We start from the raw sequence: 21,986 nt of genomic DNA on the forward strand, positions 1-21,986 counted from the left end.
CAACAAGCAAGTTGCTGCTCAGGAGAAGAAACCCAAGTCTGGACCTAAGCCTAAAACTGAGTGCTTCTACTGCAAGCAGACTGGTCACTGGAAGCGGAACTGCCCCAAGTATTTGGCGGATAAGAAGGATGGCAAGGTGAACAAAGGTATATGTGATATACATGTTATTGATGTGTACCTTACTAGAGCACGCAGTAGCACCTGGGTATTTGATACTGGTTCTGTTGCTAATATTTGCAACTCGAAACAGGGACTACAGAATAAGCGGGCACTAGCAAAGGACGAGGTGACGATGCGCGTGGGAAACGGTTCCAAAGTCGATGTGATCGCGGTCGGCACGCTGCCTCTACATCTACCTTCGGGATTAATATTAGACCTAAATAATTATTATTTGGTGCCAGCGTTGAGCATGAACATTATATCTGGATCTTGTTTAATGCGAGACGATTATTCATTTAAATCAGAGAATAATGGTTGTTCTATTTATATGAGTAATATCTTTTATGGTCATGCACCCTTGAAGAGTGGTCTATTCTTATTGAATCTCGATAGTAGTAATACACATATTCATAATGTTGAAGCCAAAAGATGCGGAGTTGATAATGAAAGTGCAACTTATTTGTGGCACTGTCGTTTAGGTCATATCAGTGTAAAGCGCATGAAGAAACTCCATACTGATGGACTTTTGGAACCACTTGATTATGAATCACTTGGTACTTGCGAACCGTGCCTCATGGGCAAGATGACTAAAACACTGTTCTCCGGTACTATGGAGAGAGCAACAGATTTGTTGGAAATCATACATACCGATGTATGTGGTCCGATGAATATTGAGGCTCGTGGCGGATATCGTTATTTTCCCACCTTCACAAATGATTTAAGCAGATATGGGTATATCTACTTAATGAAACATAAGTCTGAAACATTTGAAAAGTTCAAAGAATTTCAGAGTGAAGTTGAAAATCATCGTAACAAGAAAATAAAGTTTCTGCGATCTGATCGTGGAGGAGAATATTTGAGTTACGAGTTTGGTGTACATTTGAAAAATTGTGGAATAGTTTTGCAACTCACGCCACCCGGAACACCACAGCGTAATGGTGTGTCCGAACGTCGTAATCATACTTTACTGGATATGGTGCGATCTATGATGTCTCTTACTGATTTACCGCTATCGTTTTGGGGATACGCTCTAGAGACGGACGCATTCACGTTAAATAGGGCACCATCAAAATCCGTTGAGACGACGCCTTATGAACTGTGGTTTGGCAAGAAACCAAAGTTGTCGTTTCTTAAAGTTTGGGGCTGCGATGCTTATGTGAAAAAGCTTCAACCTGATAAGCTCGAACCCAAATCGGAGAAATGTGTCTTCATAGGATACCCAAAGGAGACTGTTGGGTACACCTTCTATCACAGATCCGAAGGCAAGACATTCGTTGCTAAGAATGGATCCTTTCTAGAGAAGGAGTTTCTCTCGAAAGAAGTGAGTGGGAGGAAAGTAGAACTTGACGAGGTAACTGTACCTGCTCCCTTACTGGAAAGTAGTACATCAAAGAAAACTGTTTCAGTGACACCTACACCAGTTAGTGAGGAAGCCAATGATAATGATCATGAAACTTTAGATCAAGATACTACTGAACCTTGTAGATCAACCAGAGTAAGATCCGCACCAGAGTGGTACGGTAATCCTGTTCTGGAAGCCATGCTACTAGATCATGATGAACCTACGAACTATGAAGAAGCGATGGTGAGCCCAGATTCCGCAAAGTGGCTTGAAGCCATGAAATCTGAGATGGGATCCATGTATGAGAACAAAGTATGGACTTTGGTTGACTTGCCCGATGATCGGCAAGCAATTGAGAATAAATGGATCTTTAAGAAGAAGACTGACACTGATGGTAATGTTACTGTCTACAAAGCTCGACTTGTCGCAAAAGGTTTTCGGCAAGTTCAAGGGATTGACTACGATGAGACCTTCTCACCCATAGCGATGCTTAAGTCCGTCCGAATCATGTTAGCGATTGCCGCATTTTATGATTATGAAATTTGGCAGATGGATGTCAAAACTGCATTCCTGAATGGATTTCTGGAAGAAGAGTTGTATATGATGCAACCGGAAGGTTTTGTCGATCCAAAGGGAGCTAACAAAGTGTGCAAGCTCCAGCGATCCATTTATGGACTGGTGCAAGCCTCTCGGAGTTGGAATAAACGTTTTGATAGTGTGATCAAAGCATTTGGTTTTATACAGACTTTCGGAGAAGCCTGTATTTACAAGAAAGTGAGTGGGAGCTCTGTAGCATTTCTGATATTATATGTGGATGACATATTGCTGATTGGAAATGATATAGAATTTCTGGATAGCATAAAGGGATACTTGAGTAAAAGTTTTTCAATGAAAGACCTCGGTGAAGCTACTTACATATTAGGCATTAAGATCTATAGAGATAGATCAAGACGCTTAATTGGACTTTCACAAAGCACATACCTTGACAAAATTTTGAAGAAGTTCAAAATGGATCAAGCAAAGAAAGGGTTCTTGCCTGTGTTACAAGGTGTGAAGTTGAGTAAGACTCAATGCCCGACCACTGCAGAAGATAGAGAGAATATGAAAGATGTTCCCTATGCATCAGCCATAGGATCTATCATGTATGCAATGTTGTGTACCAGACCTGATGTGTGCCTTGCTATAAGTTTAGCAGGGAGGTACCAAAGTAATCCAGGAGTGGATCACTGGACAGCGGTCAAGAACATCCTGAAATACCTGAAAAGGACTAAGGATATGTTTCTCGTATATGGAGGTGACAAAGAGCTCACCGTAAAAGGTTACGTTGATGCAAGCTTTGACACTGATCCGGACGATTCTAAATCGCAAACCGGATACGTGTTTACATTAAACGGTGGAGCTGTCAGTTGGTGCAGTTCTAAACAAAGCGTCGTAGCGGGATCTACATGTGAAGCAGAGTACATAGCTGCTTCGGAAGCAGCGAACGAAGGAGTCTGGATGAAGGAATTCATATCCGATCTAGGTGTCATACCTAGTGCATCGGGTCCAATGAAAATCTTTTGTGACAATACTGGTGCAATTGCCTTGGCAACGGAATCCAGATTTCACAAAAGGACCAAACACATCAAGAGATGCTTCAATTCCATCCGGGATCTAGTCCAGGTGGGAGACATAGAGATTTGCAAGATACATACGGATCTGAATGTTGCAGACCCGTTGACTAAGCCTCTTCCACGAGCAAAACATGATCAGCACCAAGGCTCCATGGGTGTTAGAATCATTACAGTGTAATCTAGATTATTGACTCTAGTGCAAGTGGGAGACTGAAGGAAATATGCCCTAGAGGCAATAATAAAGTTATTATTTATTTCCTTATATCATGATAAATGTTTATTATTCATGCTAGAATTGTATTAACCGGAAACATAATACATGTGTGAATACATAGACAAACAGAGTGTCACTAGTATGCCTCTACTAGACTAGCTCGTTAATCAAAGATGGTTATGTTTCCTAACCATAGACAAAGGAGTTGTTATTTGATTAACGAGGTCACATCATTAGTTGAATGATCTGATTGACATGACCCATTCCATTAGCTTAGCACCCAATCGTTTAGTATGTTGCTATTGCTTTTCTTCATGACTTATACATGTTCCTATGACTATGAGATTATACAACTCCCGTTTACCGGAGGAACACTTTGGGTGCTACCAAACGTCACAACGTAACTGGGTGATTATAAAGGAGCATTACAGGTGTCTCCAAAGGTAGATGTTGGGTTGGCGTATTTCGAGATTAGGATTTGTCACTCCGATTGTCGGAGAGGTATCTCTGGGCCCTCTCGGTAATGCACATCACATAAGCCTTGCAAGCATTACAACTAATGAGTTAGTTGCGAGATGATATATTACAGAACGAGTAAAGAGACTTGCCGGTAACGAGATTGAACTAGGTATTGGATACCGACGATCGAATCTCGGGCAAGTAACATACCGATGACAAAGGGAACAACGTATGTTGTTATGCGGTCTGACCGATAAAGATCTTCGTAGAATATGTAGGAGCCAATATGGGCATCCAGGTCCCGCTATTGGTTATTGACCGGAGACGTGTCTCGGTCATGTCTACATCGTTCTCGAACCCGTAGGGTCCGCACGCTTAAGGTTACGATGACAGTGATATTATGAGTTTATACATTTTTTATGTACCGAAGGTTGTTCGGAGTCCCGGATGTGATCACGGACATGACGAGGAGTCTCGAAATGGTCGATACGTAAAGATTGATATATTGGAAGCCTATGTTTGGATATCGGAAGTGTTCCGGATGAAATCGGGATTTTACCGGAGTACCGGGAGGGTTACCGGAACCCCCCGGGAGCTATATGGGCCATAGTGGGCCTTAGTGGAAAAGAGAAGGGGCTGCCCTAGATGGGCTGCGCGCCTCCCCCTTCCCCTAGTCCTATTAGGACTAGGAGAGGTGGTCGGCCCCCTCCTCCTCTTTTCCCCCTCCGCGAATCCTATTCCAACTAGGATTGGGGGGGGGGGGGAATCCTACTCCCAGAGGGAGTAGGACTCTCCTGGCGCACCCCTTGTGGCCGGCCAGCCCCCCCCACTAGTCCTTTATATACTGAGGTAGAGGCACCCTAGAACACACAAGTTGATCCACGTGATCTATTCCTTAGCCGTGTGCGGTGCCCCCTGCCACCATATTCCTCGATAATACTGTAGCGGAGTTTAGGCGAAGCCCTGCTGCTGTAGTTCATCAAGATCGTCACCACGCCGTCGTGCTGACGGAACTCTTCCCCGACACTTTGCTGGATCGGAGTCCGGGGATCGTCATCGAGCTGAACGTGTGCTCGAACTCGGAGGTGCCGTGTTTCGGTGCTTGATCGGTTGGATCGTGAAGACGTACGACTACTTCCTCTACGTCGTGTCAGCGCTTCCGCAGTCGGTCTGCGTTGGGTACGTAGACAACACTCTCCCCTCTTGTTGCTATGCATCACATGATCTTGCGTGTGCGTAGGAATTTTTTTGAAATTACTACGAAACCCAACAACGATATGCGGCAATGTTTCGAATATCATACCACTGCATATATATTACCACTTCGCATGTATCCTCAGCGCCCAGATAGCGACGACCCCATTATCACATACACGGGCGCGCACCCTCACCAATCCTTTAGGAGGATATACTAGAATGATCTAATCCACTAGCAATTACTTCTAGCTTATTTATGCAGTGTGTTTGTGTTTTTATATACAGTTCTCTGTTTGCAGTGAACTGTATGTAGATTGAATAACTGGTTTACTTCTGAAGTGTGCTACTTTTAATTTGTACCTTTGTATCCCTACGTTTGCAACATCACAATAGCTTCGTATGTTCGATTTCTTCAATGTCTCTATATATTATTCTAAGATTAAATCAGCATGCACTGATCCACTCTTGAATCAGTAGATTGCACATTTGCGAGTGATCATCGAGCGCGGCGTGCTGCCGCGCGGGTTAGGCTAGTAATGCTCTATTTGTCTATGGGTTCTCCTTCCATCTCCACCTAAGATGTGTCTCAATCACTTTACCTCACTAAGACTTCTTTTCCTATGGACATCAAATATACATACAACAATCACACGACAAGGTTACATAGTTGTCATTCCATCTCTTCTTCCACAAGCCCTTCCACTTAAACTCTTTTGGTCATTGTTGCTCCGTCGTCACCCTGTTCCAAATCTCCCTATGTTACCATCCGGGTCCAAATACACCCATTTTTTCTCCAAGTTTATCAGTTTGTCTTATCAAGTTTGTACTTTCAGCCTCAAAAAGTTCATTGTTCGGAATGAGGAGGGTTTTCAGAGTTCAATTGTCTGAAAGAGAACACAACACATTGATACAGATTCATGATGAACAAGACTCAGTGTTATTTATAACGATGAATACCAACACAAGGTAAGTTATTCGATGGAGTAGCTACATTGTTGTGTTTGTCAAAAAAAGGTCTAAGAGCATCTCCAAAGTGGACTACTAATGTTTCCAACTCCAGAACATAAGAACTTCTTCCTACAATGTTGAAGCAGTCACCAAACCCTGCAATATGAGCATCAAAACATATGCCAAACATGTCTCTTTTCAGATTTGTTGTCAGAAAGAAAGCAAGTGACCGATTACTGTTTTTATTGATGCTTCCAACTCCAAACCACAATAACATCTTCCTACAACGTTGAATCAGTTGCTAATCTTTGAAATATGGGCATCGAAACATAAACAAAGGACAAATAAAAATGCAGAGTAAAGGCAGAGTGTATACATCGTACGCGCGTGCCATCTAATGATCTGGTACATGGATAGAGAGACCATTCAGGACACTGCAAGCAAGATGAGTATTCCGTCTAAACTATGATAAATGATTTGGGCAACAGTAAATGGAATAGGAATGCAATCTTACTTTTCATTGATCCCATTCATGTGACCGAAATAAGAAATAGCTGGGAAATTGATTTTGTGGCAGTAGCATATGCGCCCCAATGGTGCCTTGCATCCAAATGCACCCAGAAATAATTATAGGAAATTAGCATGAATATATCAGAACCAAATGTATGTACATATAGTTATAGTGCTGCCACAAGCAAGGTCCATCTACGTACAAAAGTCCATTATGATTCCCAGCTGGAAATCGCCCGGCTGCGGAAGCAGCCCCTCCACCCTGGAACCCCCGACGAAGTGTTCGAGATCCGCAGGAAGTGCGATTATGTGGTGGAGGAGAAAGCTGCTGAACTCTCCCGATGGCGGGCGGCGGCTGATGAAAAGGTGGCTGAACTCAACAGGGAGATCACGGAGCTGCTCAGGACGATCTGGAAGGAAAACGAACTCTGAGCTGTTCTTCCAGGTCGAGGAGCAGAATGTCCATGAAGTTCAGAACAGATGGTGGTAGATCTTAGGAGGGGAGGGGACATGCAGATTTATAGTATTTTTTACTAGTTAATTGTCATGTAAACGTATTTTTATTGTCATGTACTTAATAGTGTATAATCTATATCCTTAGAATCCTCCTCACACCTAGCGGCATTGCCAACTTTTGTACCCTTAATAAATCACAGCTTTGGTGGTTTTCCTCTCGAGTTGTTTTTGTCAAAGTTTTGGATGTAGTTGGGACCCCTACTCGTTTCAAGAGGAAACTTTGAGAAAGAATACAAAAGGAAAGCCAACACAGAAGAGCAGAAAGAGGAAGAAGAACCTCGCTCTCCGCATCATCGGGGCACTCTGGGACCTCTGCGAACACTTCTGGGATCATCTGAAACACTTTCAGAATCCTTCACTCTCATAGTACTTCTACACGCCGCTAGTCTTTGATATGCGAACATGTCTGGAACACTTTTTGGTCAATAGTTATTAGTGGATCAGGCATCCATAATCATTCCCACATATCAGCAGAGATCTTTATCGAGCAAATCTTCCGTTACCGTATAAACTTCCCTTTACTTCATGATATGTTACAAAATCTAAGGCGAGAATTTTATGGTATACCCATGATCAACACACCGATCACTATTCCTATAGTTATCCTCGTTACTGGTTTGTACTCTTTTCTCGTATTCTTGTGTCCCATGTGTTGGTGTGAAATCCGGCATATCTCGTATGTCGGTGTACTAGAATAGGGGTACCCTAGTACCCCGAACTTGTGCACGGGCAGTTGCAGCACCCCGCGGCAAAGGCTTGCCGGGCGAACGCCAAAGACCCTCCAAGGTTCCCTTGGAGCCATTCAAGAACAAAGTATTTAAGCTCAGGATACAAGGCCCCGGCAAGAGGAGCTTGCCGGGAAGGCCAACCGAGGCACTCTAAGGAACTTGCCGCGACGCGCCACGCGCTCCGGCAAGGCGACAAGGCCCCGGCAAGAGGAGCTTGCCGGGAAGACTAAACAAGGTACCTCGAAGCCCGGCGAGCGACAAGCCTCCGGGCCCGACAAGATAGCAGCAGCGGCAAGGCGCTTGCCGCAGCAGACGGCCACTCTGCGCCCACGCTCCAGCGCATCCACCAACGTGTCGCTCTGGGGGGCTCTCCAGGCGCGCGTGGCGGGAGGCTGTGCAGCCAGCGGTGCGCAGTGGCATGCGAAGCTGACAAGATCGCCATCGTGGCGAACGGTGGCGCCCCTAACGGTCCTTTTCTGCACTGTTCGGGCGACTCAGACGGGCATTTAATGCCCTTGTCCCCTGCCGTTAGGGTTAGGTAGGGCGCACTGTACAAGCAACTGTATCACCTACCTCGCTTTTTACGTTTGTGCCCTTCTCTGCGTTGCCACCTGTCGGTGACCCCTTTAGCATATAAAAGGAGGCCCATGCGCAACATAGGGGGGGTTCGGGGGGTTCGGAGGTTCGAAGGTTGGATGACTTCGACTCATTCGTAGCCCAGAAAACATGATACTCTCTCGCTCGAGAGCAAGAACATCAGATAATACAACCAGACAAGCAGCAGTAGGAGTGTTATATCCCCGGAGAGCTCCGAAGCTGGGTAAACCGCTCGTGTGCTTCGCCTCGATCTGCTCTTCGTGCAACCTCCGCCCCCCACCGAACCGAAAGGGGCCCGGTCCACCGGCCCCATAGGTGAGATGTCGGGGGAAACCGACAGGAGCCCCCGGGCCTGGGCCAGACACGGTGCCGAGCGCTGTTGGGCCAGGCCCAAGACAGGGCACGGGCATACGCGGGCTGGGCTACACCAAATCTCGCTCCGTATCCACCGCGCTCCCCCATAACGACACGCGTTGAATGCGGCATCGTGGGGGAGATCGTGGGTGGTTGTTTATTTGGAAGGCCGAAACGTCCGCCCCGTCCCTCTTTATAAGCAGAGGAAACAGGGGCAGTTCGTTCCCCCTCGCTGGTTGCTGCTACTCCTTCTTCACAAACTCCGCCACTCCCCCCTTCTTCTCGAAGCCGAGAGAGCAGCGCTCCGCCCCTCCCATTTTCACTAGCATCTCCACGCCGTTGACCTCCCTCACCACCTCCGCCATGGGCCCGAAAGCCGACAAGGGAAAGGGTGTGAAGTCGGCCGAGGCGCAGCGGCTCGCGGTGTTGCGGAAGGAGCGGGCGATCTTCACCCCCCAGCTCGGCGTGCAGGAGCTGAGGGAGTACTTCTACCTCTTTTGGGCGACGGAGACGCGTGCGCATCCGCGCACGAGGGTACTTCCGGCCGCTGCCTTGGAGTTGGCTCCAAATGGGTACCCGTTCTTCCCGCTATTCTTCTATTGCGGACTCTTCCCGCCCTTTTCGGAGTTCTTCTGTGACATTATGAACACATATGGCTTCCGCCTCCTTGACTTCACCCCCAATGCTGTCCTGACCATGGCAGTTTTCGCACACTTGTGCGAAAACTTTGTCGGAGTCCACCCTAGTGTTGCCCTTTTCCGCCACTACTTCATGCCTCGGGTAGAGAGAGGAGAGCTGCTTGCCGGAGGGATTGTCTGGGTCTCGAGAGTCGGCAAGAAGGAGGCGTACTTGGATGGTGAGCTCTGCAGCAAGTGGGAGGAGTGGAGAGCGGAGTGGTGCTGGATCGTCGAGGAGAATCCGCAGCCCTTCACCGCCGTGCGCCAAACTCCAATAGTGCGCGGCAATGACTGGAGCAACGTGGCCCTGGAAGACAAGAGGCTGAAGATCACCATCACTAGGATTCTTCGCCTCAGGCTTGCCGGGCTCACTGTAGGTGCTGTCGGGGCAGATTTCCTCCGCCGCCGCATTGCCCCCCTGCAGGAGAGGGGGAGGCCCGCCTGGGAGTTCAAGAACTCGGCGGACATCATGAGACTGCGGCCGGGCCTCAACTACAACTTCACCGTCTTGGAGTTGGACGCAATGCTCTTGGAGTTATTCAAACGCGACCCCCAGCACCCATTCACTCTGCCGAGGGGCGTAGTTCCTTTGTGCAATAACTCTTCGCTTGACCGGATCCGCGCCATGATGCCGTTGTGCGATTCACACGGAATCGTTCCAACTTGGCAAGAGCCTGCGGATGACGTCGTGCAAGCGTTCTTCGACACCTCGGAGGAAGTGCCGGTCCGTGCTGACGAGCAGAAGAGCCTCACCCGTGACACTACCGACGAGGAGCTGCAGCTCATCGCTACTAGGGCGGAAGAGGCTGCGGCCGCAGCTGCCGCGGGCGCATTCGGGTTCACCGTGGAGGAGGCGGAGGCTGCAGAGGCGGTAAACCTTGCCGAGCGCGCGGAGTTCATGGGCGAGGAGGAGCCTGCCGGTTCCGAAGCCGAGCCAAGCGAGGCCGGCGAGGAGGAGGCTGAGCCTTCAGAGAACTTGCCGCAGGCGGAGCCCCCGGCCCCGCCAAGAAGGCACCTTCGCAGGGCCGGGGACGCAGCGGGGCGGCAGCCGGCTCCACAGCCACCGAGCCGCGCGACGCGCTCTACCGCGGCAAGCAATGTTGCCGCGGGAGCGCCTCACGCAACAGCGGCAACTGGAGCGGGATCTTCCCGGGCCACCGCCACTGCCCCCGCCAAGCGGGCAAGGGATCCTACTCCTCCACCTCGCCGCACAGGAGGAGGGCCGGACTTTGATCTTTCCGCGCTCAGCTCCGACGAGGAGGAAGAAGAGTAAGTTTTTTTGGTGCTCTTGTAGTTCTTCAATCTTGCTGTTTATATCTTGTATCTGACTTGCTCCAATCTGGGCTTCTTTCTTTTCAGGACGCTGGCCCAGAGAGCGGCGAAGAGGGCCAAGGCCGCGGTGATCGTCATCAAAGATGACCCCACCTTGTCGATAGGGGGTGGGTCCGAGATCACCTTGACGGACCCGGCAATCACTCCTCAAAGCAGCCCCCAGCGCAGCCCCCGGCGTAAGTTCATAGTTTAACCTTCTGCTGCCGGGTGCGCTTGAGTGCTTTTTCCTTTGTTGATATCTTGCTTGTTGACTTGTGCAGGAGCAGAGCAGCCTCATCAGGAGCGCCCGGAGGCCGGTCCCGAAGTGCCACCTGCTTCGACTGCGCCGCCAAGGGAGGAGTCCCCGGCAAGGGAGCGCTCTCCGGCAAGGGGGGACTCTCCGGCAAGGGACGGCACTGCTGATCCTGCGGCGACCGAGGCCGCAACTGAAGATCTTGGCGCAGGTAATCCACTTGCCTAGAAACTTTCCCTTGGGTTCTGCTTCTTTCGTTTTTCCTTTCTTGGATTTTCGATTGATTTTCCTCCCTTCTTCGTTCTTCAGACCCATCTACGGCTGAGCCAATGGAGACAGAGGGCGCCGGCGAGGAAGGTGCCGGTGCTGATGTGACCGCCGGCGAGGAGGCCGCCGGGGTTGCTGCTGCGGAAGCCGGCGAGGGGTCGGGCGATCGCACTGACGACCCTGAGGCCGCAGGAGCGCCAGGCGCTGCGCCGACCGCCGATCCCTCTGCCGCTTCTGCGGAGCCGGGTTCCGAGGAGCCCCAGTCCGGCGCCTATTTGAAGGTCGGTGATGACATCTTCATCAAGCTACCATGGGCGTCGAGCTCCAGGGCGCCGGCCGAGGGGGAGACTTTTGACGGGGAGGTGCTCGCCTCTGCTGGACTGTCATTGGTTGACGCGCCCGGCAGCAGCAGCGGCGAGCCTGAGGAGGAGCAGCTGCTGCGGAAGCTGCTGTCACTCTACCGCACCCGGCAAGCCAAGCTGGCTTCCCGGGAAGCGCTTGTCACGAAGGCGGGAGTGGACATGGAGAAGCGCGCGGAGGAGCTCCGGGGCCAAAATCAAGAAGCTCTCCGGTCTCTGGCGCAGGAGCAGGAGCGACTCGACGAGGAGCGCACGGCCTTCCTTCTTGAGAAGGCTGAAGCTGAGGAGGAGCAAAGGCTGGCCGCCGAGAAGCAGTCCGCGCGGGAAGGAGAACTAGTGCAGCGGAAGGCCCACCTCGACAGCTACGAGGAAGAGCTCGCCGAGCGTGAGCGAGCACTTGGCGGGGCGCTCAAGGAGGCAAAGGACGCCGCGGCAACTGCAGAGGCCACCAAGAAAGAGCTAGAGGAGAAGGTGGCGCAGCTGGAGGCCGACATTGGGAAGAGCGGCGAGGAGCTTGCCGTGCTCAAGCGTGAGCGCGAGAAGGATGCTGCCGCCCATGGTGAGCTGCAAGGCCTTCTCGCTGAGAGGGGCAAGGAGTTCAGCGCCGCCAAGGATTCCAAAGTAGACCTGGAGCTGAAGCTGGCCACGCTGACGCAGACGCTAGAGGCCGCCAAGGAGCGGGAGAAGACCTTGTCGGAGAAGGTCAAGGCTGACGCGGCGCTGCTGGAGAGCATTGCAGTCACCCAGAACTCGTTCAGAGACACTGTGGAGCACTGGACCGAGGGTCTGGTGAACATTGCCGCGGTCATCAACGAGGAGCTGGCGCAGCTGGGGATGGAGGACTTTGGGTATCCTTCCGACGAGAGTCTTCAACCCAGCACCAAGCTCAGCCTGTTCTTCAAGGGCGTGGCGACGGCACTCCAGCGGCTCCGGGAGAGGATCCCGAAGCAGCTGGCCGACGAGTCGCGCAAAATCTACGCTGGGGTTCTCCAGAAGGTGCTGATGAAGGTGGCCTTCCGCAATCCAGGCCTCAGCTTCACCAACGTCCTCAGGTCCTTGCCACCTGACGCCGATCTGGACGCACTCAAGGCCCTTGTCGCACCCATTGTGGACAAGGTGAGCGAGATCAAGAGAGTCGAGGGCGGACGCGTAGATTAGGCCGCCCATTTCTTCTTTTCCCTTGTCGCTGCTAATCATGTTATGAAAATAGTCTATTAGAGCTGCGACAAGTTATCTTGTAATATAACTTTATTTCTGTTATCAATTGCAATGTTATTTCCTCTACTAGATTCCTTCCTTTGTATGTTTTTACCCTACGCTTCTAGGGAACTTGTCGACGCAGGCGCCCGAGCCGCGAGCGCTAAGTGCGGAACTTCAGCAGCCTGCTGGCGGCGCTGCTTCCGACAAGAAACCTTGTCGCGACTAGTTGCAGCACGCTTAAGCTGTTGAGCGGACTCGAAACAAAGTAAGGGCGCAACTAGCCACGAGTAGGTTCCTCCGCGCACAGGTTTTCCATACAAAGCAGGGTCGTTCGAGGAAGATAACTCAAAAATTTTAAAAAGTGATTGCTCAAACTTTGGCAACTTAGCTTTTCTGTCATTTGCTTCCCGATAAGGCAAGTCTTTGCTTGAACGACGCCTGGCCCATACCACAATCTTCTCCTTCCTCCCCCGGCAAACTTGTGCGCGAGAGAACCTTCTTTTCCTTTAAAAGAAAAAGAAAAAAGAGAAAAAAAATATGGAGCTCTTCGGCTCATTGCTGCTTACCGGATGTAGGTGCTGCACGTGTCAGATAGTCGCATGCAAGAAAGGAACTAACACATGAAATGGACAAGCTGTGCGGAGCACATGGGGTTTTACTTATGCACGGGATCTGCGCCCGGCTTTGTACAAAGGATTACATGCAACAGCGGCAAGACTTGTACAAAAGGTGGTTGCCGGAACGGGTTCCGACAACCGCGCCCTACGGAAAAAACTTACGAAGATGTTCTATGTTCCAGGAGTTGCTCACCGGAATGCCATCTTCGGTCTCAAGGCAGACATCGCCGGGCCTTGTGACTCGTTTCACCCTATAGGGGCCTTCCCACTTCGGCGTCAACTTGTTGGAATTCTTGGCGGACTGAACGCGCCGAAGAACAAGATCGCCTTCCTCAAAGCTTCTGGCTTTAACTTTGCGGCTATGATAGCGGCGCAAAGCTTGCTGGTATCGAGCAGCTCGTACAGCAGCCTAAAGACGATCTTCCTCAAGGAGCAGCGCGTCGTCTTGCCGCAGCTGTTCTTGCTCAAGCTCATTATAAGCGAGCACTCGAGGCGATCTGTATGCGAGTTCCGTGGGGAGAACTGCCTCTGCTCCATAGACTAGAGCGAAAGGTGTCTGGCCAGTGGCTCGATTTGGCGTCGTTCTGATCGACCAAAGAACCACCGGCAGCTCCTCGATCCAGTTTCTTCCGCATTTGCGCAGCCTGTCGAAAGTTCTAGTCTTGAGCCCGCGCAGCACTTCAGCATTTGCCCTCTCCGCTTGACCGTTGCTTCTAGGATGAGCAACAAAAGCGAAGCAGACCTTGGCGCCAAGGTCTTGGACGTACTGCATGAAGGTGCGGCTTGTGAATTGCGTGCCGTTGTCGGTGATGATCCTGTTAGGGATCCCGAAACGGCAAACAATCGACCTGAAGAACTTGACTGCTGACTGTGCTGTCCCCTTCCTCACTGGCTGCACTTTCGGCCACTTTGTGAACTTGTCGATTGCGACGTACAAGTACTCAAAGCCCCCGACAGCTCGGGGGAAGGGGCCGAGGATATCGAGCCCCCAGACCGAAAATGGCCAGGATAAAGGGATCGTCTGGAGAGCTTGAGCTGGCTGGCGTATGTGTTTGGAGTGGAACTGGCACGCTTCACACTTGGTTACTTGTGCAGTTGCATCCTGGAGGGCTGTCGGCCAAAAGAAACCTTGCCGGAAAGCTTTGCCGGCAAGTGCTCTTGCGCCAATGTGGTGGCCACATATGCCTCCATGTATCTCCGCCAACAGCTTTTGTCCATCTTCCCGGCGAATACACTTCAATTTCACACCGTTGAGTCTTCTTCTGTACAGTATGCCATCGACAAATTGGTACATACTTGACTGCCGGGCTACTCTTTCCGCTTCTTCTTGTTCTTCGGGAAGTTCTCCTGTCTGAAGGAAATGGACAATCTGCTGTGCCCATGCTGGAGCTTGCGGCTCGACAACAAGGACTAAAGGCATATCTGCTGCTGCGGGAACATCCGCTTCTACGGCAAGGACTTGCGGCCCTGCCGGAGCTTGATGTTCCCCGGCAAGCTTGCCGGAGCAAAACTTGTCGGGAGCGTCTGCTTCAACGGAACAAACCATAAGGCTTGCCGGAGCAGACAACCCCTCAGCATCCTTGGTGTTGATTTTGGGGACTTTCTTGGCGGCGGCTTCAGGGAGCTCTGCCGGAAAGTAGTCACCAGAAATCAACTTCCTCTTCTTGCTTTGTCCAGTTGATGGTGTTACGGATGGTTGAGTCAACTTAAGCACAAAGATCCCTGGTTCCACAGGTAACTTTAGTGCGGCGCGCTTTGACAAGCCATCAGCAATGTCATTCTGAGCTCTTGGGATATGCTCCATCTGTAGGCCGTCAAAGTGCTCTTCTAGCTTCCTCACTTCATCAACATACGCTTCCATCAACGGACTCTGGTAGTTCTTGTTCACTCGTCGGATGACAAGCTGTGAGTCACCCCTGACAATAAGCTTCTTGATCCCAAGGTCTGCTGCAATTCTGAGACCGGCAAGCAATCCTTCATACTCTGCAGTATTGTTGGTTGCTTGCTCTTTGGGAAAGTGCATCTGGACTACGTACTTGAGGTGCTCTCCGGTGGGTGCGATAAGCAGCACGCCTGCACCGGCGCCTTGCAGCGAGAAGGCACCATCAAAGTACATCAGCCACTCTTTGCTTGCCTCTTTGACGGGGATGCTTGTTTCTGGAATTTCTTCATCTGGGGTTGGCGTCCACTCTGCTATGAACTCTGCCAATGCTCTGCTTTGGATAGTTGAGATGCTCTCAAACTTGAGGCCAAAGCTTGACAGTTCCAGCGCCCACTCGACAATCCTGCCTATTGCTTCTGGATTTTGCAGTATCCTCTTCAGCGGAAAGCGAGTGACGACTGTGATCTCATGTGCTTGGAAGTAATGGCGCAGCTTTCTCGAGGCCATGAGGAGGCCGAAAAGCAACTTCTGCACACCAGAGTACCTTGACCTAGCCCCCTGCAGAAGGGAACTGACAAAGTAAACTGGGCGCTGCACCATTCTTTTCTGCATCTTGTCGTGCTCCTGCGCAGATCCATCTTTGTCGGGACTAGAGCTTGTCGGCGAAGCCCCCTGCTTGTCGCTGGATGCATCTGCCATGGTTGCCAGCTCATCATCTGCCTCTCTCTCCGCCACTAACGCAGCACTAACCACTTGATTAGTTGCCACTATATACAGCAGCAACTTCTCTTGCGGCTTAGGTGCGACACGTGTTGGAGTGGAGGACAGGTATCTTTTCAAGTCCTGCAGCGCAGCCTCCGCCTCCGGAGTCCATTTCATCGGACCTGCCTTCTTCAAAATTTTGAAAAATGGCAGGGCGCGTTCAGCAGATCTAGAGATAAACCCGCTGAGAGCAGCCATGCAACCGGCAAGTCTTCGTACATCCTTGACGCGCTTTGGTGCTTCGATTTGCTCAATGGCTTTGATCTTGTCGGGATTGGCTTCAATTCCCCGCTGAGACACGAAGAACCCGAGAAGCTTGCCGGAGGGGACTCCAAACACACACTTCTCGGGGTTGAGCTTGAGGTTGATCTTGCGCAGATTTGCAAATGTCTCGTCTAAATCTTGAATTAGGGTTGCCCTGTTCTTGCTCTTGACCACTATGTCATCCATGTAGGCTTCCACATTTCTGTGCATCTGCGGTTCAAAAGCGTGGTGGACTACCCTTGCGAATGTAGAACCAGCATTTTCAAATCGAAAGGCATCCGTACGAAGCAATACGTGCCACACGGGGTGATAAATGCAGTTTTCTCTTCGTCTTCTTCTGCCATGAAGATCTGATGGTATCCTGAGTATGCATCAAGAAATGAAAGCAAATCACATCCGGCCGTGGAGTCAACAATCTGGTCAATACGCGGCAAGGGAAATGGGTCTTTGGGACAAGCTTTATTAACATCAGTGAAGTCAATACAAAGTCTCCATTTCCCGTTAGCCTTGCGCACAACAACAGGATTGGCCAACCACGTGGGATGGAGTACTCCTCTGACAAGGCCTGCTGCTTCCAACTTCTTGATTTCTTCTGCGATGAATTCTTGGCGCTCTACTGCCTGCTTCCTGACTCTCTGCTTGACGGCCCGCGCATGAGGACAGACGGCAAGGTGGTGCTCAATTACTTTCCTGGGAACACTGGGGATATCAGACGGTTGCCACGCAAACACGTCGACATTCGCCCGCAGGAAAGCAACGAGCGCGCTTTCCTATTTGGGGTTAAGACTGGCGCTGATGGTAAATGTACAACCAGTGCCATCCTCCTTGGCGGACACCTTCTTGGTCTCAGGTGGAGCTGCCATTGCCTTCTTACACTTGCCGGTGGAGCTCAATGGTGCGTCCTCGACGGTAGCGCAGCACTCCGAAGAGGTGCGCTTGCCGGAGTGGGCATCAGAGCTCTTGCCGGACTTGGTCTTCTTCTTCCCCCCGGGAGCTTCAGCGGCAAATGTCCTTCGTTCTGCTGCGGCTGCGGCTTCCCGGTAGATCTTGTCGGCAGATAAGAGCATCCTTCTTGTCGCCAGGGACATAGATGACACTTATTGGGCCTGGCATTTTCAGTACGTTGTACGCATAGTGAGAGGCTGCCATGAACTTGGCGAGTGCCGGACGGCCAAGGATTCCATTGTAAGATAATGGAAAGTCGGCAACGTCAAATGTGACCCTCTCGGTCCTGAAGTTCAGCTCACTGCCAAATGTTACCGGCAATGTGATTTTTCCCTTCGGCTTGCTCCTTCCTGGGTTGATTCCTTGAAATGTACCGGTCTCTTCGAGCTCGCTGTCAGGGATCTGGAGTTTCTGGAGCACCGCGGAGGAGATCAGATTCAAGCCGGCCCCGCCGTTAACTAGCATCTTAGTGACCTTGAGGTTGCGGATTGTTGGTGAAACCAACATCGGCAAGCACCCGACCGCAGTTATGCGATCAGGGTGGTCCTCAATATCAAAGATGATAGGCGTGCTGGACCATTTCAGAGGCTTGCGTGACTCGACGGGTAGTTCTGCTGCATTAACTTCTCGCACCCACTGCTTGAGCTGGCGGTGCGAGGCATGCAGAGAAGCACCACCGTCAACGCACAGGACCTCTGTGGCTTTCTGGAACTCCTGCTCATCAGTCTCCTCATCATCCATGTCTTCATCGTCATCGTCACCTTCATCCTTGTCGCGGCCGCGAGGAGGTCGGTCCCCTTGCCGCTGCTTGGCTTTGCCGCGGCGTCCTCCTCGTCCGGGACGTTTCTTGCCGGATCCACCAGCTTCTTCCTGGGCCTTCTCCTTGTCGCGCCGCTCGTATTCAGCTTTCTGTTGCTCAACAAGCTGCTCGACTTTCTTACAGTTCTGGAGATCATGGACCTTGGTGCGGTGAATCTTGCAATACTGCTTGTTGGTGCCGTCCTGCTTGTCGGCGACCGCCACCTCCGCGGCAACCTCCTTGCCGGAGTCACCAGCTTTGGCCTCCTTGGCGCCACCACCGTTGCCGGACTGCTCAACAACTAGCACCTCTTTACTTTTCCTCCTTCTGTTGTTCCGCCGCCGATTTTTCCTTGTCGGGGCAGCATCTTCACTGTCAGATCCCCCCGCTCCTATATTTTCTCCGGGGAGTCTCCTCCCTTCCTCAGCACGCGCACACTTGTCGGCCAGTGCATATAACTCACTGACGTCCCTGATCTTGCACATCGCCATTTCCTCCCACATCCTGCGGTTTCGCACATTCTGATGGAACGCGCTGATCACCGCGGCAGGGTGGACATCTGGGATGTTGTGCTGCACACTGCTGAATCTCTGAATGTACTTGCGTAAGGGCTCTCCTTCCTTCTGGGCGAGCAAATGAAGATCACTCTCCTGGCCATGAGGCTTGTGTCCGCCGGTGAAGGCGCCGACAAACTGATGGCACAGATCAGCCCAAGAGGATATGGAGTTGTCCGGCAAGTGCATGAGCCAGGATCTGACGTTGGGCTTGAGCACCAGCGGGAAGTAGTTGGCAAGGATCTTGTCATCTCGTCCCCCGGCAGCTTGTACCGCAATGGTGTAGATGCTGAGGAACTCTGACGGATGCGTCTTGCCGTCGTACTTCTCCGGTACGTCTGGTTTGAAGTTCTTTGTGCTGGGCCACTGGACCTGCCGCAGCTCACGAGTGAACGCAGGGCAACCTACCACGTACATCAGATCACCTGGTTCCCCTGGCGCATTCATGTCAACAGAGGGCCCAGCGCGCTTGTCGGATTGACGTCGCGCTTCTCTTCGGCGCTCGATGCGGGTTCGAGCGTCTTCTTGTTGTCGATCATGAAGAACTTGGCGCTGATCGCGACGAGCTCGTGGATCCGACGATGCAGTGGAGTCGCTGTCGAGGTGGATCCGGCGAGTCGGCGATCTTGGCCTTCGGGGCGGTGATTGCATGGTAGTTGCACCTCCACCCGTTTCGTCGCCACCGGCTCGCGCCTGGCAACCCTGCCGCGGCGGTGACCCGCTCGGCCGCCGTGGAGTGTCGCCGTTGGCGTAGCCGATGAGACTCTGAATGGTGGCCCTCCATTCGTCGATCTTGTCCGACGTCGGAGGGTAATCTAGGAGAAGTTGAGCTCGCGCCAAAGCTTCTGCTGGAGTGGTGGGTGGCAGTGGCAGACGGCGCGAGGAGCGGGACGTGCTCGAACTTCTAACTATGTTAGAAGGAGCAGTATCCCGTCCAGGCGACCGTGCCCCGCTCGTGCCAGCATGCTGGCGTGCGTGCTGGTCTTGAGCGCCCCGAGATCCACCAGCTTGGCCTTGGTCTATCATGCGCATGGTGCTGCGAGCGCCATGGTGCTGTTGATCTTGCGCCTCCTGAGAGTGGCGCGGAACATGTACAGTCGCCGAGGTTTGTGCAGCCTTGTCCTTGGACTTGGCAGCACTGTGAGCACCCTCATCGACGGCTGTTCTTCCGTCGGCGTCCACTCCACCACCCGTTTGCTCCAACGGTGGCGAAAACGACGTGGACGGAGCAGCTGCCGCCGAAGTCTTCTTCTTCGGTGGCATGTTGATGAAGGGAATGAAGATCTAGCTCGTGTGAACACCGGATCAGGTTCACACAATCTCGACGCCCCCGACCTGGCGCGCCAAAGATGTCGGGGGAAACTGACCCACGAACACCTATGGGGCCAGCGGACCGGGCCCCTTTCGGTTCGGTGGGGGGCGGAGGTTGCACGAAGAGCAGATCGAGGCGAAGCACACGAGCGGTTTACCCAGCTTCGGAGCTCTCTGGGGAGATAACACTCCTACTGCTGCTTGTCTGGTTGTATTATCTGATGTTCTTGCTCTCGAGCGAGAGAGTATCATGTTTTCTGGGCTATGAATGAGTCGAAGTCATCCAACCTTCGAACCTCCGAACCCCCTGAACCCCCCCTACGTTGCGCATGGGCCTCCTTTTATATGCTAAAGGGGTCACCGACAGGTGGCAACGCAGAGAAGGGCACAAACGTAAAAAGCGAGGTAGGTGATACAATTGCTTGTACAGTGCGCCCTACCTAACCCTGACGGCAGGGGACAAGGGCATTAAATGCCCGTCTGAGTCACCCGAACAGTGCAGAAAAGGACCGTTAGGGGCGCCACCGTTCGCCACGATGGCGATCTTGTCAGCTTCGCATGCCACTGCGCACCGCTGGCTACACAGCCTCCCGCCACGTGCGCCTGGAGAGGCCCCCAGAGCGACACGTTGGTGGATGCGCTGGAGCGTGGGCGCAGAGTGGCCGCCTGCCGCGGCAAGCGCCTTGCCGCTGCTGCTATCTTGTCGGGCCCGGAGGCTTGTCGCTCGCCGGGCTTCGAGGTACCTTGTTTAGTCTTCCCGGCAAGCTCCTCTTGCCGGGGCCTTGTCGCCTTGCCGGAGCGCGTGGCGCGTCGCGGCAAGTTCCTTAGAGTGCCTCGGTTGGCCTTCCCGGCAAGCTCCTCTTGCCGGGGCCTTGTATCCTGAGCTTAAATACTTTGTTCTTGAATGGCTCCAAGGGAACCTTGGAGGGTCTTTGGCGTTCGCCCGGCAAGCCTTTGCCGCGGGGTGCTGCAACTGCCCGTGCACAAGTTCGGGGTACTAGGGTACCCCTATTCTAGTACACCGACATCGTAGTAGGGGTCCTAAGCTAGGCGTTTTGGAGTGATGGTAACATGGACACGGGATTTTACCCAGGTTCGGGCTCTCTCTAAGAGATAATACCCTATGTCCAACGTGATGAGTACCCTTTAGTCCGGGACACCCTCACCATGACTAACAACTTATTCATTGTGCTGGCCAAGTGATGATGAACATCAAATACCGAGTGGGCCCAGAGTGTATCTCTTCATCATTGAAGGAGCAAATTTATGTCTTGACATATCGAACATTGTATCATACTTTTACGGATACCCTAAAACTATCTTTATAATCACCCAGCTATAGAGTAACGTTTGGCAACCCCGAAGTAACCATGCGACATTCGGGTATATGATATCTCATGGTATAAAGACGCAAGTAACCATAACACTTTATACGAAAATACCGACAACATGCCGACGACGTGGTCTCGCAGTATTTCATAAATTAGGTCTATCCAACACCGTGCAAATAGGTTTTCCTCTGAATCTCATATTCAAGAACCATTTCAATCGTAGCACATAAATATAAACTTAATTATGAACATTCAAATAGAATAATAACAACTTATTATTGCCTTCGGGACATATTTCCAACAACACCAAGTGTAGAAGAGCTCTACTACCAAGATGGGCACAAGAAAAAGCACTTTGGATTGACATCTGTTCATGCACATATGCTTCATGAGAGATTCATCAACAAGTTCCAAACACATCGTGACATGGTATAGTCAATGTGCGGGTGTCTCCATGAGTCATCCTCCACTTTGCAGATGGCACACCTAGGGGTGTTGGACATATTCCTGTGATGCTTCCAATTTAACCTAATGATCTAGTTTCTTCGATGGCTTTGCAAAAAAGGAAAAGTTTGATGGTCAGGCCCAATTCAAACAGAAAGATATCTCGGTTCATCTCATATTTTTTTAACAGGGTTCAAACCATGTAGTGATGGGGAGTATTAGGACATAGGAAAAGCCCAATTCCTATTCGGCGTTTAAGACGCCATGAACAATGTGATTCGTACATGGCGCCCACGCAGTCGATCGATGGGAATAATGGGCTGACCCATCCCAGTGCGCCCATGCAGGCAGTTCCTCTTTCAATTTTGTGAAG

Source organism: Triticum dicoccoides, chromosome 4A, assembly GCF_002162155.2.
Source record: "Triticum dicoccoides isolate Atlit2015 ecotype Zavitan chromosome 4A, WEW_v2.0, whole genome shotgun sequence".
Taxonomy (NCBI): domain Eukaryota; kingdom Viridiplantae; phylum Streptophyta; class Magnoliopsida; order Poales; family Poaceae; genus Triticum; species Triticum dicoccoides.